At 37.6% G+C, this 22144-nt stretch overlaps 1 protein-coding gene across 1 annotated transcript in view; it reads right to left on the bottom strand.

Annotated features, from left to right (window-relative positions):
• Positions 1 to 21534, bottom strand: part of LOC109398302 (protein phosphatase 1 regulatory subunit 14B) — a 145411-nt gene extending 123877 nt beyond the window's left edge. Inside the window, exon 1 of the mRNA XM_029864299.2 lies at positions 21147 to 21534. The gene's annotated coding sequence lies outside the window, so the exon portion shown is untranslated. The remainder of the gene's footprint in view (positions 1 to 21146) is intronic.
• Positions 21535 to 22144: the final 610 nt, after the last annotated feature.

Raw genomic sequence — 22144 nt, 5'->3', positions numbered from 1 at the left:
CGCTCCAAAATGAGACCGAAGCTGCAACTCCTGTCATCTCCATCCACCATCCATATGCAAATTACAGTGGGCCAAATAAGTGCCAACATCTCCTATCCGGAAAACATCCAGCGAGTCTCGTTGACTGACCGGTACCAAAATCACGCCATGAAATAATGCATTCGGCATGAAAAAAAAGAAGACCGTTCACCAGCCCATCAAGCAGCAAATGACAAATAAACAACCATAGCAGGACGGAACTGCAACCCGTCAGTGTGTCATCAACCAGACCAACTCCGTCAATCGACAAACAAAATCAAACACTTCAAAATAAAACAAAAATCACCCGTACTGCACCGACTGCACCTGCTCCACACACCGCCGGCACATATTTGCAGCTACGGAAGTTAAACATTGGATGGAGTCCACAATATAAACGGATACTTTGTCCCGCTTCCAGTCGCCGCTACTTCTCTACCTCGAGGCCACAAAACCACAACACGGGAGCTTACCTACCGGTTGTGCCATCCGGAGGGACACTTCCGAGCACACCAGCCGAATCCTGCAGCTGAACGCATGCTCACGAGGAGGAGCAAGACCTTATCGCACAAAATGCTTTACAAGACTGACGTTTCATTTCATGTTGATCGTTTGCTTTGTTTTTCCGGTGGTGCATAACCGCAACTGATGCTATATGCCCTATTGACCTTTTTATCTCTATCTCTCTCAACCCCTACAGTATTTAGTACGCTGCGGAATTCATATGTTCAAAAACAATTTCGATAACTATTTGGGTATGGAATAAACCAGAGCATTTTGTACCATTTTCGTGGATGGAAGACGTGTTCGTCGGCTGCTCCCAAGTTTGGATCCGACAGCCTTAAATTTCAATACGATCTATGGAACAAATCCACAGATAAATCACGTAAATTCTTTGGGAGAAATCCCTGGAAGAACATTTGCAGAAGTCTCGCCAAAACCCCGAGAGAAACTGTTAGAAAGCTTTCCCAAAACACACTCAGATAAATTTCTGGAGGAGCTATGGAAGATTTTTTCAGGCTCTTCCCTCTGCGAATCTCTGGAAGAAATCACAAGAAGTACTCCTGCAAAAAGCCCGTGCGAGCACTGGGAACCCTAAATGTTCTGGAAAAGGAGCATCACCCAAGGCCAACGAAAGTGATACTCTACCATACGCTCGGCGCTGAAGTAATGTTAAGCTGTAACCATCAAGGTAGGTATCTAAGATAGTTTTATACCACATCATCGTGAAATAAACAACGTTACGATAACCATCAACTTTATCCCATAATATAGTATAGACAGCCAGCAGCCATTGACTTTTGTGTGTGAATCGTATTGATTACCATAACTACTAGCCGCCTTGAGGCAATTCCAAAGATGAACGATTCCCCGCTAATGGATTTGCTTTCTCGGGAAACTTTCCCACCAAGATAATCCCCAAGATGTTTACGCGGTCTTGTACCTATGCTATGTTTGGCCCACCTCACATGCTGCTACATACTTTTTTCCTCCTCGGTTCCCCTATCCAGCAGTAGTAGGTAACGACCTGACAGTGACCTTTCTCAGGCAAATAGGAATTGTGTGTTACGAGCAGTGGTGGAAAGCATCATGCGCTTGACGTGATTTTTGGTTCGCATCGAACACAAACTTTGTACTCGTGCTCGCGAACCCAAAAAGCGAGAGCGGTTCACGGTTTGCCGAAGCGACGAACCAACACAAAACAAATGTCAAACGAGCCGGATCGCAGTTGGTTCGCCAGAAGGATCGCAATTCGCTCACACTTGGTTTGTCGCCCTTCTTTGCCGCTAAAGATAATTAATTTAGTGTTTTATGATTATACTGGACAACTACCATTCCTATGAATCATATCCACGAAAAAGTTTACCAAAATTTGATTTCATTAGAGAAATATTTGCCGTGAACCACTGAAACACAAAAGCATCGCAGTACAGAATGATGCGAACCTCTCGCTCGTGTTGCTGTCGGACGATCGCGAACCACAGCAGCACGAACAGTTCGCACCGCAGTGGATAGCGATGCGATGGCATTTTTTTGTGTCTTCTGAACCGATTTTACTCGCGGTTTTCCAGCACTGGTTACGAGATGTTGTCTATATCTTTAGCAAACTTTCTTGATGCCCGGATGGTTGTAATAGAATTAGGTACATACTGCTATAGCTATAGTGTTATGATGCTACGATAGATGGGCCTAAAGCGGATTAAGGGTTATATGCGATGATAAAATAAATCAGTTTCACTGTGGGGTACAGGAAGTAAAATGCACTTTAACGATATTGCCACGCGATGAATCGTTATTATTATTTAATTCCGCCGTGACTCGCAAGTCATTCCCATCTGTAAAAGTAGGCATTGAGAAAATGGACCCTGAAGGCCTGAAATTCTCAAATTCGTTTTGTATGTAAAACTTAAAAAAAAATGGCTATCACTTGAAATCTTCTGCGAATGAAATTTTCAGTCATGAAACTTTCACAGAAAATTTAAAACATAAAAACATAACTTAGAAAAATTTAGAATTATCATATGGTCGGCGTTAAGTCAGAGGGGACCAAGTAACAAAATTGACGAAAATCAGATTTTTAAGGCATTTGATTAAGAATTACTTAAGCTACTTAGAACATTCACCCAATTTTATTTATGTTACAATTAATGAAAGTTATAGCACAATTTTCTTTTGATTGAACTGCAAAAATCGATGATAGTGTGCAGTCAGAGTGGACCATATGCGTGATTTCAAGAGAGTTGAAAAAATGTGTATTGGTTAAAATCCAATAAATTAAATAGTTTATCATCAAAATGTGATACGTTTCTAAATCGTATGACTTCCTAAAGCATTTTCTGATGATTATTGATCAAGAAAGCCCGTGAAATTCCATTTTATTATGGTCAATATTGTATTTTACAGATCACCGTGTTGAAGCATATTGTGGCATTTCGCGTGCAGACAGACTGGACCATGTGTCTCTAAGAAAAATAGTTGAAATAACCTTATTCTTCGTAATCCTTTCCAACTCAAAATATGTTTGTGTAGTAGCTGTTGGGCATCATATTGAAATGTATCAATACCCGTTTCATGAAGAAATTGATTTTACCGATTATTTAAGAATTATTATTATTATTATTGACTTTTTAATTATGGGGAAATTCAGCCCGAGGCTGGTTCATCCCCGTTATTTAAGAATTGTGTACTTGGTTCACTCTGTCTGAACGAATTTTTGAAAAATGCCGGTCCTCTGAATGAATTATTATGAACTGTGTAACTACAATATTTCAAAAACGTGCCGAACTATGAAAATACATTCAAAAGTTGTTAGCTATTAAACGTTCAAGTAAAGAGTTTTTAAATAGTTTATTAATTGAGTACCCTTCATGTGATATTGAACTGTTGTACTTGGTCCACTCTGACTGAACATAAAAATTAAAAATGGTAATAAACAGTGTAATAACAGAAATATGATATTTAAAACTTCCTGCTCACATTATACACTACTTCTTTTAACTGTTGTCCTACTTGTGCATTATTTTTTCATCAAATATGTAAAAACTTGAGTGTGAACTGTAGTTGGTTGAAGATTTTCCGAAAACCGTTCAGTCAGAGTGGACTAAGTACAATCAACTACTTGGCAATTTCTCGGTTTCAAGCTTTATTTCACGGTTTTTCGCGATCAATTCAGAGCGATGCTGTGATGAATAGTTATAAAGATTTATGGCAAAAAATCAAGAACATTTGTTAAAAAACTCAAAACTTATAGAGTTGCAAACTTTAAAGTCGTTTTTCAAGAAATTAAGTAAAAGACACATGGTCCTCTCTGACTTAACGCCGACCATATGTATGTGGGTTTGGTGGTCTAGTGGCTACCGCTTCTGATTCGTACGCAGAAGGTAATGGGTTCAATCCATGGCCCGTCCCTTTCATCCTACTTTGTAGGATTTCGAAATCGAATCGAAATCAAACCGAAATCGAATCGAAATCGAATCGGAATCGAATCGAAATCGAATCGAAATCGAATTGAAATCGAATTGAAATCGAATCGAAATCGAATCGAAATCGAATCGAAATCGAATCGAAATCGAATCGAAATCGAATCGAAATCGAATCGAAATCGAATCGAAATCGAATCGAAATCGAATCGAAATCGAATCGAAATCGAATCGAAATCGAATCGAAATCGAATCGAAATCGAATCGAAATCGAATCGATTTCGAATCGAAATCGAATCGAAATCGAATCGAAATCGAATCGAAATCGAATCGAAATCGAATCGAAATCGAATCGAAATCGAATCGAAATCGAATCGAAATCGAATCGAAATCGAATCGAAATCGAATCGAAATCGAATCGAAATCGAATCGAAATCGAATCGAAATCGAATCGAAATCGAATCGAAATCGAATCGAAATCGAATCGAAATCGAATCGAAATCGATTCGAAATCGAATCGAAATCGAATCGAAATCGAATCGAAATCGAATCGAAATCGAATCGAAATCGAATCGAAATCGAATCGAAATCGAATCGAAATCGAATCGAAATCGAATCGAAATCGAATCGAAATCGAATCGAAATCGAATCGAAATCGAATCGAAATCGAATCGAAATCGAATCGAAATCGAATCGAAATCGAATCGAAATCGAATCGAAATCGAATCGAAATCGAATCGAAATCGAATCGAAATCGAATCGAAATCGAATCGCAATCGAATCGAAATCGAATCGAAATCGAATCGAAATCGAATCGAAATCGAATCGAAATCGAATCGAAATCGAATCGAAATCGAATCGAAATCGAATCGAAATCGAATCGAAATCGAATCGAAATCGAATCGAAATCGAATCGAAATCGAATCGAAATCGAATCGAAATCGAATCGAAATCGAATCGAAATCGAATCGAAATCGAATCGAAATCGAATCGAAATCGAATCGAAATCGAATCGAAATCGAATCGAAATCGAATCGAAATCGAATCGAAATCGAATCGAAATCGAATCGAAATCGAATCGAAATCGAATCGAAATCGAATCGAAATCGAATCGAAATCGAATCGAAATCGAATCGAAATCGAATCGAAATCGAATCGAAATCGAATCGAAATCGAATCGAAATCGAATCGAAATCGAATCGAAATCGAATCGAAATCGAATCGAAATCGAATCGAAATCGAATCGAAATCGAATCGAAATCGAATCGAAATCGAATCGAAATCGAATCGAAATCGAATCGAAATCGAATCGAAATCGAATCGAAATCGAATCGAAATCGAATCGAAATCGAATCGAAATCGAATCGAAATCGAATCGAAATCGAATCGAAATCGAACTTGAATCGAAATCGAATCGAAATCGAATCGAAATTGAATCGAAATCGAATCGAAATCGAATCGAAATCGAATCGAAATCGAATCGAAATCGAATCGAAATCGAATAGAAATCGAATCGAAATCGAATCGAAATCGAATCGAAATCGAATCGAAATCGAATCGAAATCGAATCGAAATCGAATCGAAATCGAATCGAAATCGAATCGAAATCGAATCGAAATCGAATCGAAATCGAATCGAAATCGAATCGAAATCGAATCGAAATCGAATCGAAATCGAATCGAAATCGAATCGAAATCGAATCGAAATCGAATCGAAATCGAATCGAAATCGAATCGAAATCGAATCGAAATCGAATCGAAATCGAATCGAAATCGAATCGAAATCGAATCGAAATCGAATCGAAATCGAATCGAAATCGAATCGAAATCGAATCGAAATCGAATCGAAATCGAATCGAAATCGAATCGAAATCGAATCGAAATCGAATCGAAATCGAACTCGAATCGAAATCGAATCGAAATCGAATCGAAATTGAATCGAAATCGAATCGAAATCGAATCGAAATCGAATCGAAATCGAATCGAAATCGAATCGAAATCGAATCGAAATCGAATCGAAATCGAACTCGAATCGAAATCGAATCGAAATCGAATCGAAATTGAATCGAAATCGAATCGAAATCGAATCGAAATCGAATCGAAATCGAATCGAAATCGAATCGAAATCGAATCGAAATCGAATCGAAATCGAATCGAAATCGAATCGAAATCGAATCGAAATCGAATCGAAATCGAATCGAAATCGAATCGAAATCGAATCGAAATCGAATCGAAATCGAATCGAAATCGAATCGAAATCGAATCGAAATCGAATCGAAATCGAATCGAAATCGAATCGAAATCGAATCGAAATCGAATCGAAATCGAATCGAAATCGAATCGAAATCGAATCGAAATCGAATCGAAATCGAATCGAAATCGAATCGAAATCGAATCGAAATCGAATCGAAATCGAATCGAAATCGAATCGAAATCGAATCGAAATCGAATCGAAATCGAATCGAAATCGAATCGAAATCGAATCGAAATCGAATCGAAATCGAATCGAAATCGAATCGAAATCGAATCGAAATCGAATCGAAATCGAATCGAAATCGAATCGAAATCGAATCGAAATCGAATCGAAATCGAATCGAAATCGAATCGAAATCGAATCGAAATCGAATCGAAATCGAATCGAAATCGAATCGAAATCGAATCGAAATCGAATCGAAATCGAATCGAAATCGAATCGAAATCGAATCGAAATCGAATCGAAATCGAATCGAAATCGAATCGAAATCGAATCGAAATCGAAATCGAATCGAAATCGAATCGAAATCGAATCGAAATCGAATCGAAATCGAATCGAAATCGAATCGAAATCGAATCGAAATCGAATCGAAATCGAATCGAAATCGAATCGAAATCGAATCGAAATCGAATCGAAATCGAATCGAAATCGAATCGAAATCGAATCGAAATCGAATCGAAATCGAATCGAAATCGAATCGAAATCGAATCGAAATCGAATCGAAATCGAATCGAAATCGAATCGAAATCGAATCGAAATCGAATCGAAATCGAATCGGAATCGAATCGAAATCGAATCGAAATCGAATCGAAATCGAATCGAAATCGAATCGAAATCGAATCGAAATCGAATCGAAATCGAATCGAAATCGAATCGAAATCGAATCGAAATCGAATCGAAATCGAATCGAAATCGAATCGAAATCGAATCGAAATCGAATCGAAATCGAATCGAAATCGAATCGAAATCAAATCGAATCGAAATCGAATCGAAATCGAATCGAAATCGAAATCAAATCGAAATCGAATCGAAATCGAATCGACAAATTGGACAGTATTGCATCAAGCTCGGATCAAGTCTTCCACCAGCACATCTGACGTACCACAACGGAAGCAATTTGGGGCCGATACTGTTCGTCATTTTCTTCAATGATGTAGCGTCATCATTAGGCTACAGGTGCAAACTTATTTACGCTGACAATACGATGATCTACGTCTTTGTGCGTTGCTTTGAGGATTGCCTTCAGTTGCAAGTTGGACACGTCAATGGACTACCCGCTTGGCGCACACCCACAGTTGATCAGCAGGAGTAAATCCATTTAATTTTGTATGGTGAAAAGCATCTAAACTTGAATTACTTGAAATAGAAAGCTTTTACTGAAAAAATATTTGGTAGGCTTAATAGTAGTCATCATTGTGCATAACCACTATCAAATATTTTTTTGAATAATATATCCCACTTCGATAAATTTGCCTTTAGATGCTATTCGCCATACAATATTTTTGCGATTTACTTTTAGCGATTTTTCGCGCATAGAAGCAAGCGCCACATTGGTCGATGCGGAGAGTAGGAAAACAGTCGATGTAGTTAATTCATTCATTGGTGCCGCAAGAAATAAAAACTTGTCATCAGCATACCCAAATGTCATGTGATGAACTTTCATCGTTCAAACGAGCCACTTATTTTCGAGTATCGCATCGACAATACTATCCTCGACATAGTGGATCAAGTCACAGATCTGGTCGTTATATTGGATGCGTCGATCATCTATCTACACGGCTAATCGACAATCTGGATTTGTCTCTACAATAGCCAAGGATTTCACCGAACCATTCTGCCTAAAAGCACTATATTGTTCCCTCATTCGACCGATCTTGGAGAACGCTTCGCTTGCTTAGGCTCCACACGATGTAACATGGAATCTGAGAAGCGATCGGGTCCAAAAACGGTTTATTCAGCTTGCTCTCATTTAGGTACCTTGCTTGCTCGGAATTTAAAGTCTTGTCAGAAGGCGCAATATACAGCAGGCCAAATTCATCGACCAGCTTCTCAACGGAGATATTGACTAGCCTCATATCCTATCGCTGATAGACTTCCGAACACCAACTAGGATGTTAAGGCATCGTAACTTGATGCAATCACGATTTCATCAATCGAATTATGGCTACAACCAACCCATTTATGCAATGATTCGTATGTTTAGTTCTGTAGAGTCCTCGTTTGAAGTTGGTATGCCCATACTGGAAAAACTTGTAATTAGAAGGCACGAAATATTGCTAATTGGCAAATTGAGAGATGAAATTTGTGAAAAAAATCGCGTTCTGGTGGGATTCGAACCCACGACTCCGTATCCGCTAGACCGGCGCTTTAACCAACTAAGCCACAGACCAGGTAATGGTTCTGCGGAATAGAAAGCCAAACTGACTCCGAAGCCGCACCGTGAACACTCCTATTTCACAAACTCATCTCTCTTTTCGGCTTAGATGCCAATCCACAACACACTCCTGTTTGTGCCCACTACCTACAAGTGCGAGCGAGTTATTTATAGGATATATGTACCATTCCTTGGCCTAATTTGCAAGCCGCCTTGACAATTTTGACCATAACTCATGAATTAATAGCACTAGAAATAATATGTCGACCCTATTACATACTCTAGGCAATGCATGTTTCACCAATTGGAAGTAAACTAACGTAAATATTCAAGAATTTACTTAAATCAGTTGAAAAGATGCAATGCGATGGTATGCAACGTTCGTCTATGGTACAAAAATTGGCCTATTAGTGGATACAACGTTGACCTATTGCTATCCATGCACTAGAACCACTAATTATCTATTTTTTTCAATATTTCTGCTGAAGTATTATCTCTGTTTGTTCACCAATCTTACTTTTGAACTACATTTTCGGAGCCAAATTTTCAAAAAGCTTAAAATAAATCACTTTAACTAAAGTTCTTTCTTAATTTAGTAACGAAAACAACGCAACCCTATTAATGTGTTATCTTTTTACAGTCACCGCACACAAAATCTTTTTTCCTGTTCGTTCTTTCTGGTTCTTACGCAAGAAATGCTGTTGACGTCTTTTTTCGCTGTTTTTGACGTCACTTTTCTGATGGGCCAAGATTAGGGTACATAGTGAAAAAAATGTCCTCAATATTCGGCCCACATTCAATTTGTAAAATAGTTATTATTCGTTGAAAACAAATACACAAGTTCAAAATAGCGTCTTTGACCGTCGCATCAAATGTTCAGTTATTGAAAAGTCAATTCGAAATGTTCCAAAATCATGACATTTATGATCATGTGTATAGACTACCCACTAAGCCGAAGAATCGTGGCGTCTACAAAAGCTAAACAAAGTGACATTTTCATTCAATTTTAATGTTCCAAACTGCTAAAATTGAAACGAAATGTTACAGTTGTTTGGCGCATAGCTTTTCCGAAATCCAGTTATGCGTGTTTGTTTGAGTTTTTGGTTTACATTGAGATAGGCCGAACGAGGGGACTATACCAACGAAGCATCCCGATACCCTATGAAGCCGAGACTTACTCTCGCACTCCGCATACCTAGCCACCAGGCAGTTTGTTTTGCTGGTGTCTAATTAGTATGCGTCGAGAGCTCGGCACGGTCGGACGCTCGGACGACCGAACTGCGCCAAGTGACGCAAGCAAGGGTACAATGATACATATTGCCCATTTTACTGGCATTTTACCAGGTTAGCTGGTATGTCTGAAACATACTGAAAAAACTTGTAATTAGAAGGCACGAAATGTTGCTAATTGGGCGCTGTACAAATTGTAAATACAGCTTCCAATTGGAATCACTCACGCAGTGCCCTAGTGGACAAAAGAGCTGTAAATTAGGTTAAATTATTGAAGAATAAAAAAGTTGAAGAGATGAAAAGTTAACTTGTGTAAGGAAAGCAAGCACTGTAAACACTCAAATGTAGGTTAAATTTGTTTTTTTAAAGGAACGTTATTATGATTGGCAATGGTTAAATTAAGGAAGAAAATGTTACGACAAAATAACTACCGCGTGAGAAATAAGTGTAGACAATTTTTTGTATGGAAATCGTGTCTTTATATTTATTTGAATCTGAAAAGTCGATGTAAACGTTTGCATGGATGATGATTTATATTACTAGCCAATATTCTAGTTATTTTAAGGTTGTAGCCAAAATTTCATTATAATCTAATCGCTAGAAAAAGAGATCTTGATCCCTAAACATGATTAATTTGTATGGAAAACGGCTCTGTCTTTATACTTATTTCTCGTACTGTATCTAGGTATTCGACTGGTAAGCATCGAAATAAGACGAAATGAAGACGGATTCTAATACCTCTTAAGTAACAGACTGTCAAGTGAAAGAAGTGCAAGAAAAATTGAAATGATTGTACTCTGTATATGTCAAAGTACAAATTTGCTTGGTTGAGATTTGACCATATGCGTAGAACAATTTTTTTCACCATTCATGGTCCTCTCCTCTCCTCTTCTTGGCGTAACGTCCTCACTGGGACAAAGCCTGCTTCTCAGCTTAGTGTTCAATGAGCACTTCCACAGTTTTTAACTGAGAGCTTCCTCTGCCAAAGACCATTTTGCATGCGTATATCGTGTGGCAGGCACGAAGATACTCTATGCCCAAGGAAGTCAAGGAAATTTCCTTTACGAAAAGATCCTGGACCGACCGGGAATCGAATCCGTCACCCTCAGCATGGTCATGCTGAATACCCGTGCGTTTACCGCCTCGGCTATCATGGTCCTCTATCACCCTTTAAAAAGTTTGTACTCAGGAACCTAACACCCTTATAACGAAATAAGTTGTAGTTCATGTTAGAAATTTGAAAATTTTGGGTGTCATTTCTCATGTCTTGTGCTTCCAGCATTAGATCCAGGGTCTAAATAGGACCCTATTAAACCAATATCAGGTTGAGTTCTTAGTGCTTCGTGGGACCTATTTGTTTCCTAAACTCCAACGTTCAAATGAAACAAATTTCAAAACCGTTGTTACTCGAAGCGTTCCAACGTATTGCATGTGCGGTGATCGATGTAAGCACATTTTGCGGCAATGGCACCGTTTTACGGAGTTAATCTTCAGGAACGGCCTTCAAAGCAGCAGCAGCAACAGCAACTCAGTTGCAGCAGCTCAAAGGAAAATAAAACAAAAAACCACCCCTCCTAGCTTCCTCACTACTAAGTAGTGCGTGCTGCATACCCTACCCCATCTACCGAATTTGTTTTGTGTGCAGCATGGGGCGGCTTATTCTACATACTATGTGATGTGTGTAGTGTATGCTTTTGCATGTAATGTCTGCTGCTGTTGCTCACTGGGCGGCCCAAGGTGGAAAAATCTCTTGGACGAAATCGATTTCTACATGCGTACAACAGGGCTAGCCGGAACATTTTCGTGCGATTAAGGGGAAATCGGGGTAAGATAATCCTCTCTACAAAAAGAACTACAATATGAGCAGGATTTGATGCAATTCCACACTTCACAATTCAATCGTAGCCAAATAATGGTGATAATAAGTAGGTCATTTTACACAAATGCGCCTTTGGCACTGATCCCCCCAGCAACATACACACTGGGTATCACTCCATGGTCGTCGGATCGGAAGCTTACCATTCCATTCGGAACGACGACGACGTTGCTGACTCTGTCCGCACCGCTGCTGCTGCTGTCCATGATGCTGTGGTAGGTACCCAGCAGTCGGTGTTGATGGAAGTCATGCAAAGTAGAAATTTTCGCTTTACCCTTCGATGGATGGTGTTTCCCAAGAAGTTTCCAACCGACCGCCGACGGACGGACGGCCGAGAGACGATGATGTGGTGGAACTGTGGAAATGTTCATACGTACGTACGGACTCAAACAACAGCGTGGAAGGTCAGCACAGCACGCCGGACGGAAATTGTTTTCCAGCCATTGAAATGGAACGCGTTGTACGCCGAGAGTTGGCACGTTCAGTGGGTTAGAAAACAGCGTTGATGCAACAATGGTGCAATTAATGCTGTTTAACAATAGACCTGTTCAACGACGAAGGTTGAACTTGCTCGAAGCTGGTGTATCCTGCTCTAACACGTTTGATGACAAATGAGTAAGAACAGGATGCAGAAACTTCGAGCAAGTTCAACCTAGGTCATTGAACAGGACTAGCTTCAACAAGTTTTTTTTGCCGACACAATTGATCTCACTGAGAACTGTATAGCCGAAAAATAAGTTTCATACTGAATTTCAAAAAAGTTTTATACTTAACCCTCTAATACCTATTTTTTTTCTCTTGATCTAAATATCATTTTTCGTCATCTGAAATCGATTTAAACGTGTTTCGGAGGATATTTTTTTTGTAATTTTTCGTTTTTGTGAATTTTTGTTTTTGATTTTTCAACATCCCTACACTTTTATATTTTTCTGGAAGCCTATTTGGCATACCCTGTTTTTGACGAAAACATTTCAAGATTTTATGATTATTGTTACAGTATTTTTATTTTAAATTTCTTTCATGAACAATATTATTTTTCGTGTAACTTTTGAGAAAATCATTTTAGAGTGTATTCATCTCTTAAACTCCTTTACTATAATAAAATGAGAAAACAATAATAATTGTTGCGATTAAATACAAAAGAAACACTGACATCTGAAGGGTGGTTAAACACCAATGATTTTTTAAAAAGGTCCATACTTTTCAAAAGATTCCAAAAAAAATTTTGAGATATAGAAAACAGTCCTAAATATCAGCTAAAAATATAAAAGTTTTAATTGCACATGCAAAAAAAAACATAAATTGCTTTAACCATGGTTTCCCAAACTGTAGGTCACGACCCCCCCCAGGGGGTGTCTTCACAGAAAATATTTCTATAAACAAGGTAGATATTTTGAGCGGTAGTCAATTTTTCTTTCGTTATTCGCATAAAAGTCCTATAAGTCAATTTGGCCAAATTACATTTTAGCGATATGGTGTCTTCGGCAAAGTTGTTCAGCTATTTATGTTGAAAAAGTTTGCTGAAGACGTCAAATTTCCAAAGCCTACTATTCTTGAGATATTGACCGGTTTGTAAAATTCCTACCTAAAATCAATTTTTTTCAATAAAAAACGTTTTTAAACAAATTTAATGTCCGTTTCGAGTTATAATAATACAAAACACTAAAATAAAACATATATCGAGAAAATTAGTTGAAAAAATCAAAATATGCATTGATTTTATATAGAAAATTCCCGAAAATCAAGCAAAATGGATATAGGACGTTCTTGCAGTCGGGCAAGTTCGGACAAGTTCTTTCATCGGCAATCAACTATAAAATACATTAGCTTTAATGCAATTTTTTTCACAGACATGATTTTAGATGATTTTTTTTTAAATAGGATTCAAGGTTTACTGTTTTTGGTAAATTAGTACAAAATTTGTGCTCATAAATTACTACGTTGTAAGATGCCAAGTGAACCATAAAAAGTATAGAAGCAATCTAGACACATGTTAAGTTATTTTAAAGCTTCAAACAAATTGTAAAACGCAGAAATGTCCGAAACGCCAATAAAAGTAAGCCATGGTTTTATCACTCGTTAATTTTTTTTTTTTTTTTAATTTCTTTGTATTTGTGAATTTTAACTTATTGCTAATTCTTCACAATCACTCGTTAATGATTTATGCACACTTAATGGTGTATTCACATGATGCTTTAACGAATCTCTTACAACCCATCCAGATTTTGTAGACATTGTAGAACAAACGATTCCTTCTTGTGATGAACACTAATTTTAAAGACAGCTAGACAATAGAGGAATCAAATAACGAAAAAAAGATATTCACTGAGTTTTGATAAAATGTTATAAATTTTGCTTAGTACGCAATATATTTAAATATTTAGTATCTACGACTAGGTTAAAATAATTGGGAAGATTTTTTACAAGTTCTTTTCTCACATGCTTTTGAGTTTTTAGATCATTGAATACATTTATCTATGTTTAAAACTCTACACATATATAGATTAGATGATACTCATACAATCATAAAATACTCATGATGTGTGACTGTATAACGCATTGATGAATGATAAAACCAAGACATGCATTTATTGGCGTTTCGGACATTTTTGCGTTTTGCATTTTGTTTAGAGCTTTGAAACAACTAAACATGTGACTATATTGCATCTATACTTTTCATGATTTACTCAGCTTTTTTTTACATTGCATCTATACTTTTCATGGTTCACTTGGCATCTTACAACGTAGTAATTTATCAGCATAAATTTTATACTAATTTTCCAAAAACAGTAAACTTTGAACCCTGTTTAAAAAAGATCATCAACAATCATGTCTGTAAAAAGAAAATTACATTAAAACTAATGTATTTTTTAGGAGATTGCCGATGAAAAACTTGCCCAACTGCAAGAGCGTCCTATATCCATTTTGCTCGATTTTCGGGAACTTTCTATATAAAATCAATGCATATTTTGTTTTTTTTTAACTTATTTCCTCGATATTTGTTTTATTTTAGTAATTTTCATTATTATAACTCTTATAGGAGGTGAACCAGCCTGTGGCTGAAAGCCTCACTAATAAAGAAATAATAATAATACTATAACTCTAAAACGGACATTAAATTCGTTTAAAATCTTTTTTTATTGAAAAAAATTGTTTTAAGGTAGGTATTTTACAAACCGGCCGATATCTCAAGAATAGTGGGCTTTGGAAATTTGACGTCTTCAGCAAACTTTTTCAGCATAAATAGCTGAACAAATTGACTTATAGGGCTTTTATGCGAATAACTACCGAAAAATTGACTACCGCTCAGAATATCGACCTTGTTCATAGAAATATTTACCAAAGACACCAAATGAGGTTCTCGACGAGCTAGAGGTTTTTTCCGTGTATTTTCAGTCCTGCTCCAGTGTGCGGTCTTCATCCAGGAGGTCGCGAGAGACTGACGAATATTTTACTGTAACAGACAACAAATGAGGGGTTTTCTATGGGTGGTCGCGAAAAATAAGTCTGCTGGCAAAAGGGGGTCGCGCAACTGAAAGTTTGGAAACCTATGGCTGAAACTATACCCCGTCTAAAGGTTGGGTATTAGAGAGTTAATGCAATCTGAACGAAAATCTACTGTATTTTTTTTTTGTTTGAATGCAAAGTGAGGCATATTTCCTATTTTTTACAGCTACTTAATTCATACTAGCTATGTGAATCATTTGTAGTAGTTGATACTATTTCAAATGGAAAATTCACAGCAAAAAATGTTACAGAAAGGTATTACATTGCAAAGTTGTCCAGCATTTAGATTGACGAGGAAATATGCATTCAGCTTTTCCGAATAATTGTTTATACAAATATGGTCTTCCACCAAGCAGAGAAAATAAGTAGCGAAGCGAATAGTGCTATTTATTTTCAGGGCTTTATTATTGGCAACAAAATAACAAAGCCCTGTGAAAAAATGATAATAAAGCCCTCCTGAAAAAATGTGCGAAGAAATTATTGCAAGAATTCCGCAAGGAAATTATGAAAATTATCCTTAAGAAAATTCAAATGGTCGAATCGAATCTAAAGTATTTCTGAATATAATCTTTTGAAAATATCTTAAAAGATTGCTTGGAGGAATTCCTAGATGATTTGTAGAAAATGCTAAAGGGTTTGCGGTGAAATTTGGAGAGCAGTCCTAAGATAACTACTAAAAAGTTCTCCTAGAAAAATTTCAAAAATAAACTTTTAGAAGAAAAGCTTGATAATCTCTTGAGAGAATTTCAAGAGGAACTGCAGCATAAATTTCTGGTCATGTTACTGGAAGAATTTCTACTCAACCCCAGACAAATGTTGTAAGGAAACAGCTACAAAAATCCTGGGGAAGTCCTGGTAGACCATTACTATATGAATTTCCGGAAGAACATTAAAAAAAAATCGGAAAAAAATCTGGATTTTTTTTAAGAACACCTGGAAACATTCCTACGAGGCACTTTTCAAAGATATTCCTGCGCCATTCTTGTAAGAATTCTCGGAATAATGCTCCCTCAAGAATTTCCAGAGGATTTGCTAGAGGAATTTCTAGAATAACTTTTTCAGTAATTTTCCGAAGAATTTTTTGAAAAGCTCTAGAATGTACTTTCTGAAAAACTTACAAAAGAACTTCTGTAAGATTTCTCAGTGAAAATTTCAAAAGAATCTGCAGAATGATACGTAGAAGAATGCTTGGAAGCTCTTATCAAATGATACACTGAGGAACCTTTGTAAAAATCTCAGGGAAAACTTTTCGAAAAATTCCCGGAGAGACTTCTAGAAGAATTCAAGAGGAAAAAATTCTCAGATGAACATTAAGAAAAAAACCTTAAGAACTGTCAGAAGACATATGGGCAAAATCATGAATAAATGCAAAAATGCATAAAGGTGGCACTGGAGAAATGTCTAGAGTTCCTGAAAAATCCTTGGAGTAATTGTTGAAACCAATCGAATCGAATCGATTAGAAGAATTTCTGAAAAAAACTTGGAAGAAGTCCTTTGAGAATATCCTGGGAGAATCCTTCAAAGAATTTTTAGATGATTAATTGGAGGATTTCCTCAGAGGTTTCTAGGAAGAATACCTGAAGCTGTCCTCAGAGAACTCTTAGAAAAATCTCTTAGAAAACAGTTAGAAAAAATCCAAAGGAACTACAGCATAAATTCTTGATTATATTGCTGGAAGAACTTCTGGTGAGCTCCTGAGAAAGCATCTGGGAAAACACCTACAAAAGTCCTGGTAAACCATCCAGAGGAATAACTATACAAATTTCCGGATTAACATCTAAAAAAATCTGGAGAAACTTCCGGTAGATTTTTTTAAGAACACCTGGAAATTTTCCTCAGAGAAACTTTATAAAAATATTCCAGACCAAGATTCTGAAAAATTACAAGACGAATTGTTGGAAGAATTATGGGAACCACTTCTGGAAGAATTTATCTAAAATCTCCTGGAAGAACTTTTCGAGGAACTTTCACGGTGAAACATTGGGAAGAAGTTTTGGAGCAAAGCTCCGAAGAACTCCAAGAGGAATTCCTTAAAGAATTCTTAAAGAAACTTCTTGATGAATTTCTAGAGGAACTCTAGAATGAACTTTTTGCAGAACTCACGATAATGCTTCAGTAAGAATTTTCATTGAAAATCCTAATCAGACACATCGTTTCCTAGAGGCTTGCAAAACAAGTTTTTGATCCCCTAAACTTGAATCTTTGAAACAAAACTTGAAATTTCGAAATTATGTACTTTCAAATCTTCGAATTCTAATAAGTGGTAACCAAACTATTTTCTATCGCACCATTTAAAAAAAAATCAAAATGTCACAGCACCTTTTTTCAACAACAAAAATTGATCATCTCTATTCAACAATATCATAACATACATTCAGTATCATATTTAAAATGTTAGGAAATGTAACATCCGAGTATAGTAATTTGCAGATATTGTAAATTGTAAATCAATTACAAGCTAATTTACAAAGCCATCCAAATTTTCCGATAGAGACTTCAAAAGTTTGACAAGCAATATACCTGTATCGAGAAATAGATCATCATGTAAAAATTTTATAAAATAAAAAACAGATGCAAAACTTCAAGAATTTTAAGGCTACGAAACCTGACAATAGTTTTGAAAGTTAACTAGGATCAATGTACCATGAAGCTTTCAAGGATGCTAACTAGTTCAATACTTCAAAACAGTTTCAAGAAATGTTACAAATTTCAGCAATCGCTATATGGCAGCAATGTAGGTTACAAATTTCATTTTGACTTTTTACTTTGAATTGAAAATTTTATAAATATTCATCTTAAAATTGAAAACATAAGAATCAGAAATATAATTTAGAAATCCCAACTGAAATGTTACAGTTGGAGTTTGGAAACTGCGCTCAATTACTCAAGATCAGGTTTATACCTTGGTATATACATTTTTTTTTATGGCTTTATTTATGAGATTTTCAGCCCGAGGCTGGTTCATCTCAGAGATTTATACATATTTACATAATCAACTAATGATAATCATCCACAATTTAAAACCTAGTTCGACACTTTGTCTTAAAAATTCCTACAATTATTTTGGTTGTGGTGATGAAGCAATGATAATGCAACATTTGATAGATATCCTTGGATCATTGATAGGTGAGCTCGTTTTAAAATCTTCTATTGTTATCTTTCGATTACATATAAATATCTGTGGCCATCAGTATTGACAGGGCCGGATCTAAGGGGGGGCCGGGGCTAAACATTAACAAAAACAAAGAAAAGCTTATTTGCTCAGGGCATTTGTACCTCCGAGGAGCCTCCACATTCGCTCTGGCCCCGGGCCCCCACAATCCTTAATCTGGGCCTGAGTATTGAAATTGCATTTGTAACCGAAATTACTAAAGTATACTAAGTTTAGAATATATAAGTTCTATTTTATGGAAGCTTCTTAACGTCAATTCACGAAACAACTTCGTGATTAATAAGTCCCTCTCCATTTTTCTTCCGTCAATGAAGACGTATCATGCAGCATCAGAGGACAATCTATTAAAACAGCTTCAGTCTAGGTTAAGCGATTAAGAATGTAAAAAATAAACTTAAACATAACCTCAAAGCATTCCATATCTACGCTTCAAGACATATATGCCTCCAGGCGCTTATCAAGAGCAACAATTTCTTTTCTCCGCTATCGAGCGCAAAACCCTTTTCTCGCTTCATCACGATAAGAGGCTTGCTTCCCACCCCTTCTGCAGTAGTGCAGAGCTTAGCTCAGCCAGTATGGTTACTTTTTTCCGATCCGTTTCTTACCGCACTGACTGCTTTCATTCGCGTTTGAGATTGTGTTTTTTTTTCTGTTCGCCCTCCCTTGCTTATACCTACGTTTAGTAGGTAGGTACCACCACTTGAGCGCTTGACTTATAATCGGTCCAACTTAGCGGCATTTTCAAGCGGTATTCCCCACACTTTTCTCCGCGCTACCACAAACCACACCACCAAACCAACCAACCAACCAGTTTCACCAGCTGTGTCTTTCTGCGTTCACTGATGAGTTCTTCCTTCACCTCGCTACTATCTTATGGAGCTTTCTTCTGCTGGTTGTTTTTTTTTTTTGTTATCTGCGATCAGTTGATTTTTTTTTTGCATCCGAATCCAAGTAGGCACCATCAGCGCAGTTGTCGTCATCACGAATCAAGCAGAAAGAAAACGCGTCTTCCTCGACTTGTTCGTGATTTTCTTTGAATCTCCTTCGTCCATTCACTGATTCTCACTCATGTCACCTGGTGATGTCTCCTCGTGTGCACGGTGCTCTCCAGATCGTTATTATGAAATAAAAATCTATATTCAACCAGTGCTCACCAATTGTTTTCTGTGAAGATAGTCACAGAAAACCTATTTTGAGTAACGCTATTGAAATTCAAAGCTGAAAAATCCGAACTTAATTATTTTAAACGAAGGCCTATGATTAGCATAGTTTAAGTTGATTTGTAAATGTATATTTAGGATTCCTTCAGAAGTTTTCTCTGGGATTTTCTGGGAATCCTCAAGGAGTTCTCACAGATTCCTTACGAAGATCCTTCAGGCATTCCTTGCGAGATTCAAGGAACTACTGTAAGAGTTTCGCAAAGCACTCATGACAGAATTTCATATGGAATTCCTGGAGTGATGCCAGAAGAATTCCCATAAAACTTCTGAACTTTTTGGAGGAATACCGCAATACTTTTTCGAAGGAGCCCCAGAAGATTTCCTGGAGAAATCACAATGGAGATGTCTCGAATAAAATTTTTGGAGGAATTTCAAAAGGAATTACCAAAGGAATGCAGGTAGGAATTCCTCAGAGATCCCGGATAGCATTCCTACAGGAATCCTGCGAAATCTCCTGGACGAATCTTCGAAATAATTCCAGAAGACATCCCAGACTTAACTACTGAATGATTTTTTGATTAAATTTCTTCATAAATCGGAAGTAATTCCTGGAAAAATCCCTGAAGGAATTACTGAAAGAATCCCAGAAAGAATTTCAGAATGAGTACCTGAGTGAATCCCAAAAGAAAGTTCTGAAGGAATCCCTGAAGGATCTTCTGAAAGAATTGCGGAAAAATCCTGGTTGAAATTCCAAGAGGGTCCTTCCAAGTAGAATCTTAGAAGAAAACCCTAGAGTAAGCCCTGAAGGAACTACAGGAGGAACCCGTAAAGGAACTTCTAGAGGAATTCTTAGAACTTCAGATGGAATCCTTAGAAGTAGGAAGCTGAGATGGAATTCCTGGAGGAATCCCAGATGGAACTCTGGATTAATTTCAGAAGAAAATTCTAGAGGAACTCTGGAGAAATACCAGAACTGATTAATCTTAGAAGAAAATTCCGGAAGAGCACCAGAAGAAACTGTTGGAGGTCATGAACTATCACAGTTTTTCACGCGTACGAACCCACAATTTGAATTCAATCACACTATTTATCAAAACCCAGGAAAGGCAGGCACTAATAGTATGAAGATTTTTCTTTTATAATAACGGTCTGGGGAGCACCGTGATGTGACCTCTAGCAGCACACGACCAAACCCGACCCAAACCACCAACCGGAGACCGGAGCCCAAAACCAGACGGCAAGGTCTGGCTCCTCAGGAACCGGAATCAGAAAATCCCTCTTGTCTCCCCTTTTATGGCCGCGATGACCAACTTCCACCCAGTCGCTGCGACGACGATGATCATCATGCTTGTCCCCTTTCTCCACTCTTTCTCCTGCTGCGTGTAAGCGACTCGAGAGAGAGATTCTTTCAACTTTGCACACACGATATCAACAATATCAGCAGCAACAGCAACAATACCACCAACAACAGCAACAGCAACACCACTCTGACTGAACTGCAAAACTTGAATTTGTGAAGCTGTATCAGTAGAAAGAGCCACGGTTTCAAAAAGACGAAGAAGTCGTCGGAGAAATAGGGTCACTGCACTCCACAAGAAAACTATGGCAAAAAATGGCACATTGAATTCCCATTCACCTTGTTTTTCCTTGTTCTCGCCGGATTTTCACCACCTCTAATCAGCCAATTAACACTGCAATCTTTCACCGAAAATCCAGAACCACTTGTATAAACGATCGCATAAAATCGAGAATCTTTCACTGCACTAAACCAACTACGATGAGCAACCTGTTATCTCAAAAAGCACTGAAAAACAGTCCAATTCGAACCGCCCTCTTGTAACAAAAAAAATCCGGATTTAGGGCTTCCACGCACCAAAAAACTGGAAGATATAGAGAGGAAGGGCACGCAGACCCCGAAAAAATGCGACACGGCAAATACGCTTGCAAGCAATCACCACCAGACGAAACGATTCTCGCGAGCACCAAAACGTTACTGAGCCGACCGCCGAGCGAGCCCCAATCGAAGTGTGTCGTGCCGTGCGGCGATGAGGAAAAGCTGCGAGTGAGACTACCAATCGCTCGCTGATGGCTGTTATTCGCCTTGACGGAGGCTCTCTGAGAGAATTGCGCTGTGCGTGAAAACAAATTTTTTTAACATGGGAAAGGATAGGAGCTGCATTTTCAAATGCTTCTAATTCTTTATAGAAATTTTTTGAGGCAAAACGTTCTTAATGTTATCGAATGAGATTTTGATGCGCTATATTATAGACATAACATTGTGATTTAAAAACTTTTTGTCTAAAACCAGTTATAGTGTAGCTAATTGAAAGTATATTGCAAAACATTAACACTTTTTTCAATCTGAGGTCCCTAAAATATTTTAGAAGCATTTGAAAATGCAGCTCCTATCCTTTCCCATGTTAAAAAAAATTGTTTTCACGCACAGCGCAATTCTCTCAGAGAGCCTCCGTCAAGGCGAATGGTTACCAACATGAGATGAGCTCACTCTGCTCCGCCGCCTACTTCGGACTCTCGCGATTCAATCGAAAGAGAAAAGTTTGGAGCCGACTTGGGAGGAACGCACCAACAACAACGCAACAACGCACAGTGATGCGAGGGCGGAAAAAAGTCGAA

This window comes from Aedes albopictus, chromosome 2 (assembly GCF_035046485.1).
Source record: "Aedes albopictus strain Foshan chromosome 2, AalbF5, whole genome shotgun sequence".
NCBI classification, from domain to species: domain Eukaryota; kingdom Metazoa; phylum Arthropoda; class Insecta; order Diptera; family Culicidae; genus Aedes; species Aedes albopictus.
The sequence above is the reverse complement of the archived record's forward strand: the minus strand, read 5'-3'. Positions and strand labels throughout refer to the sequence as shown.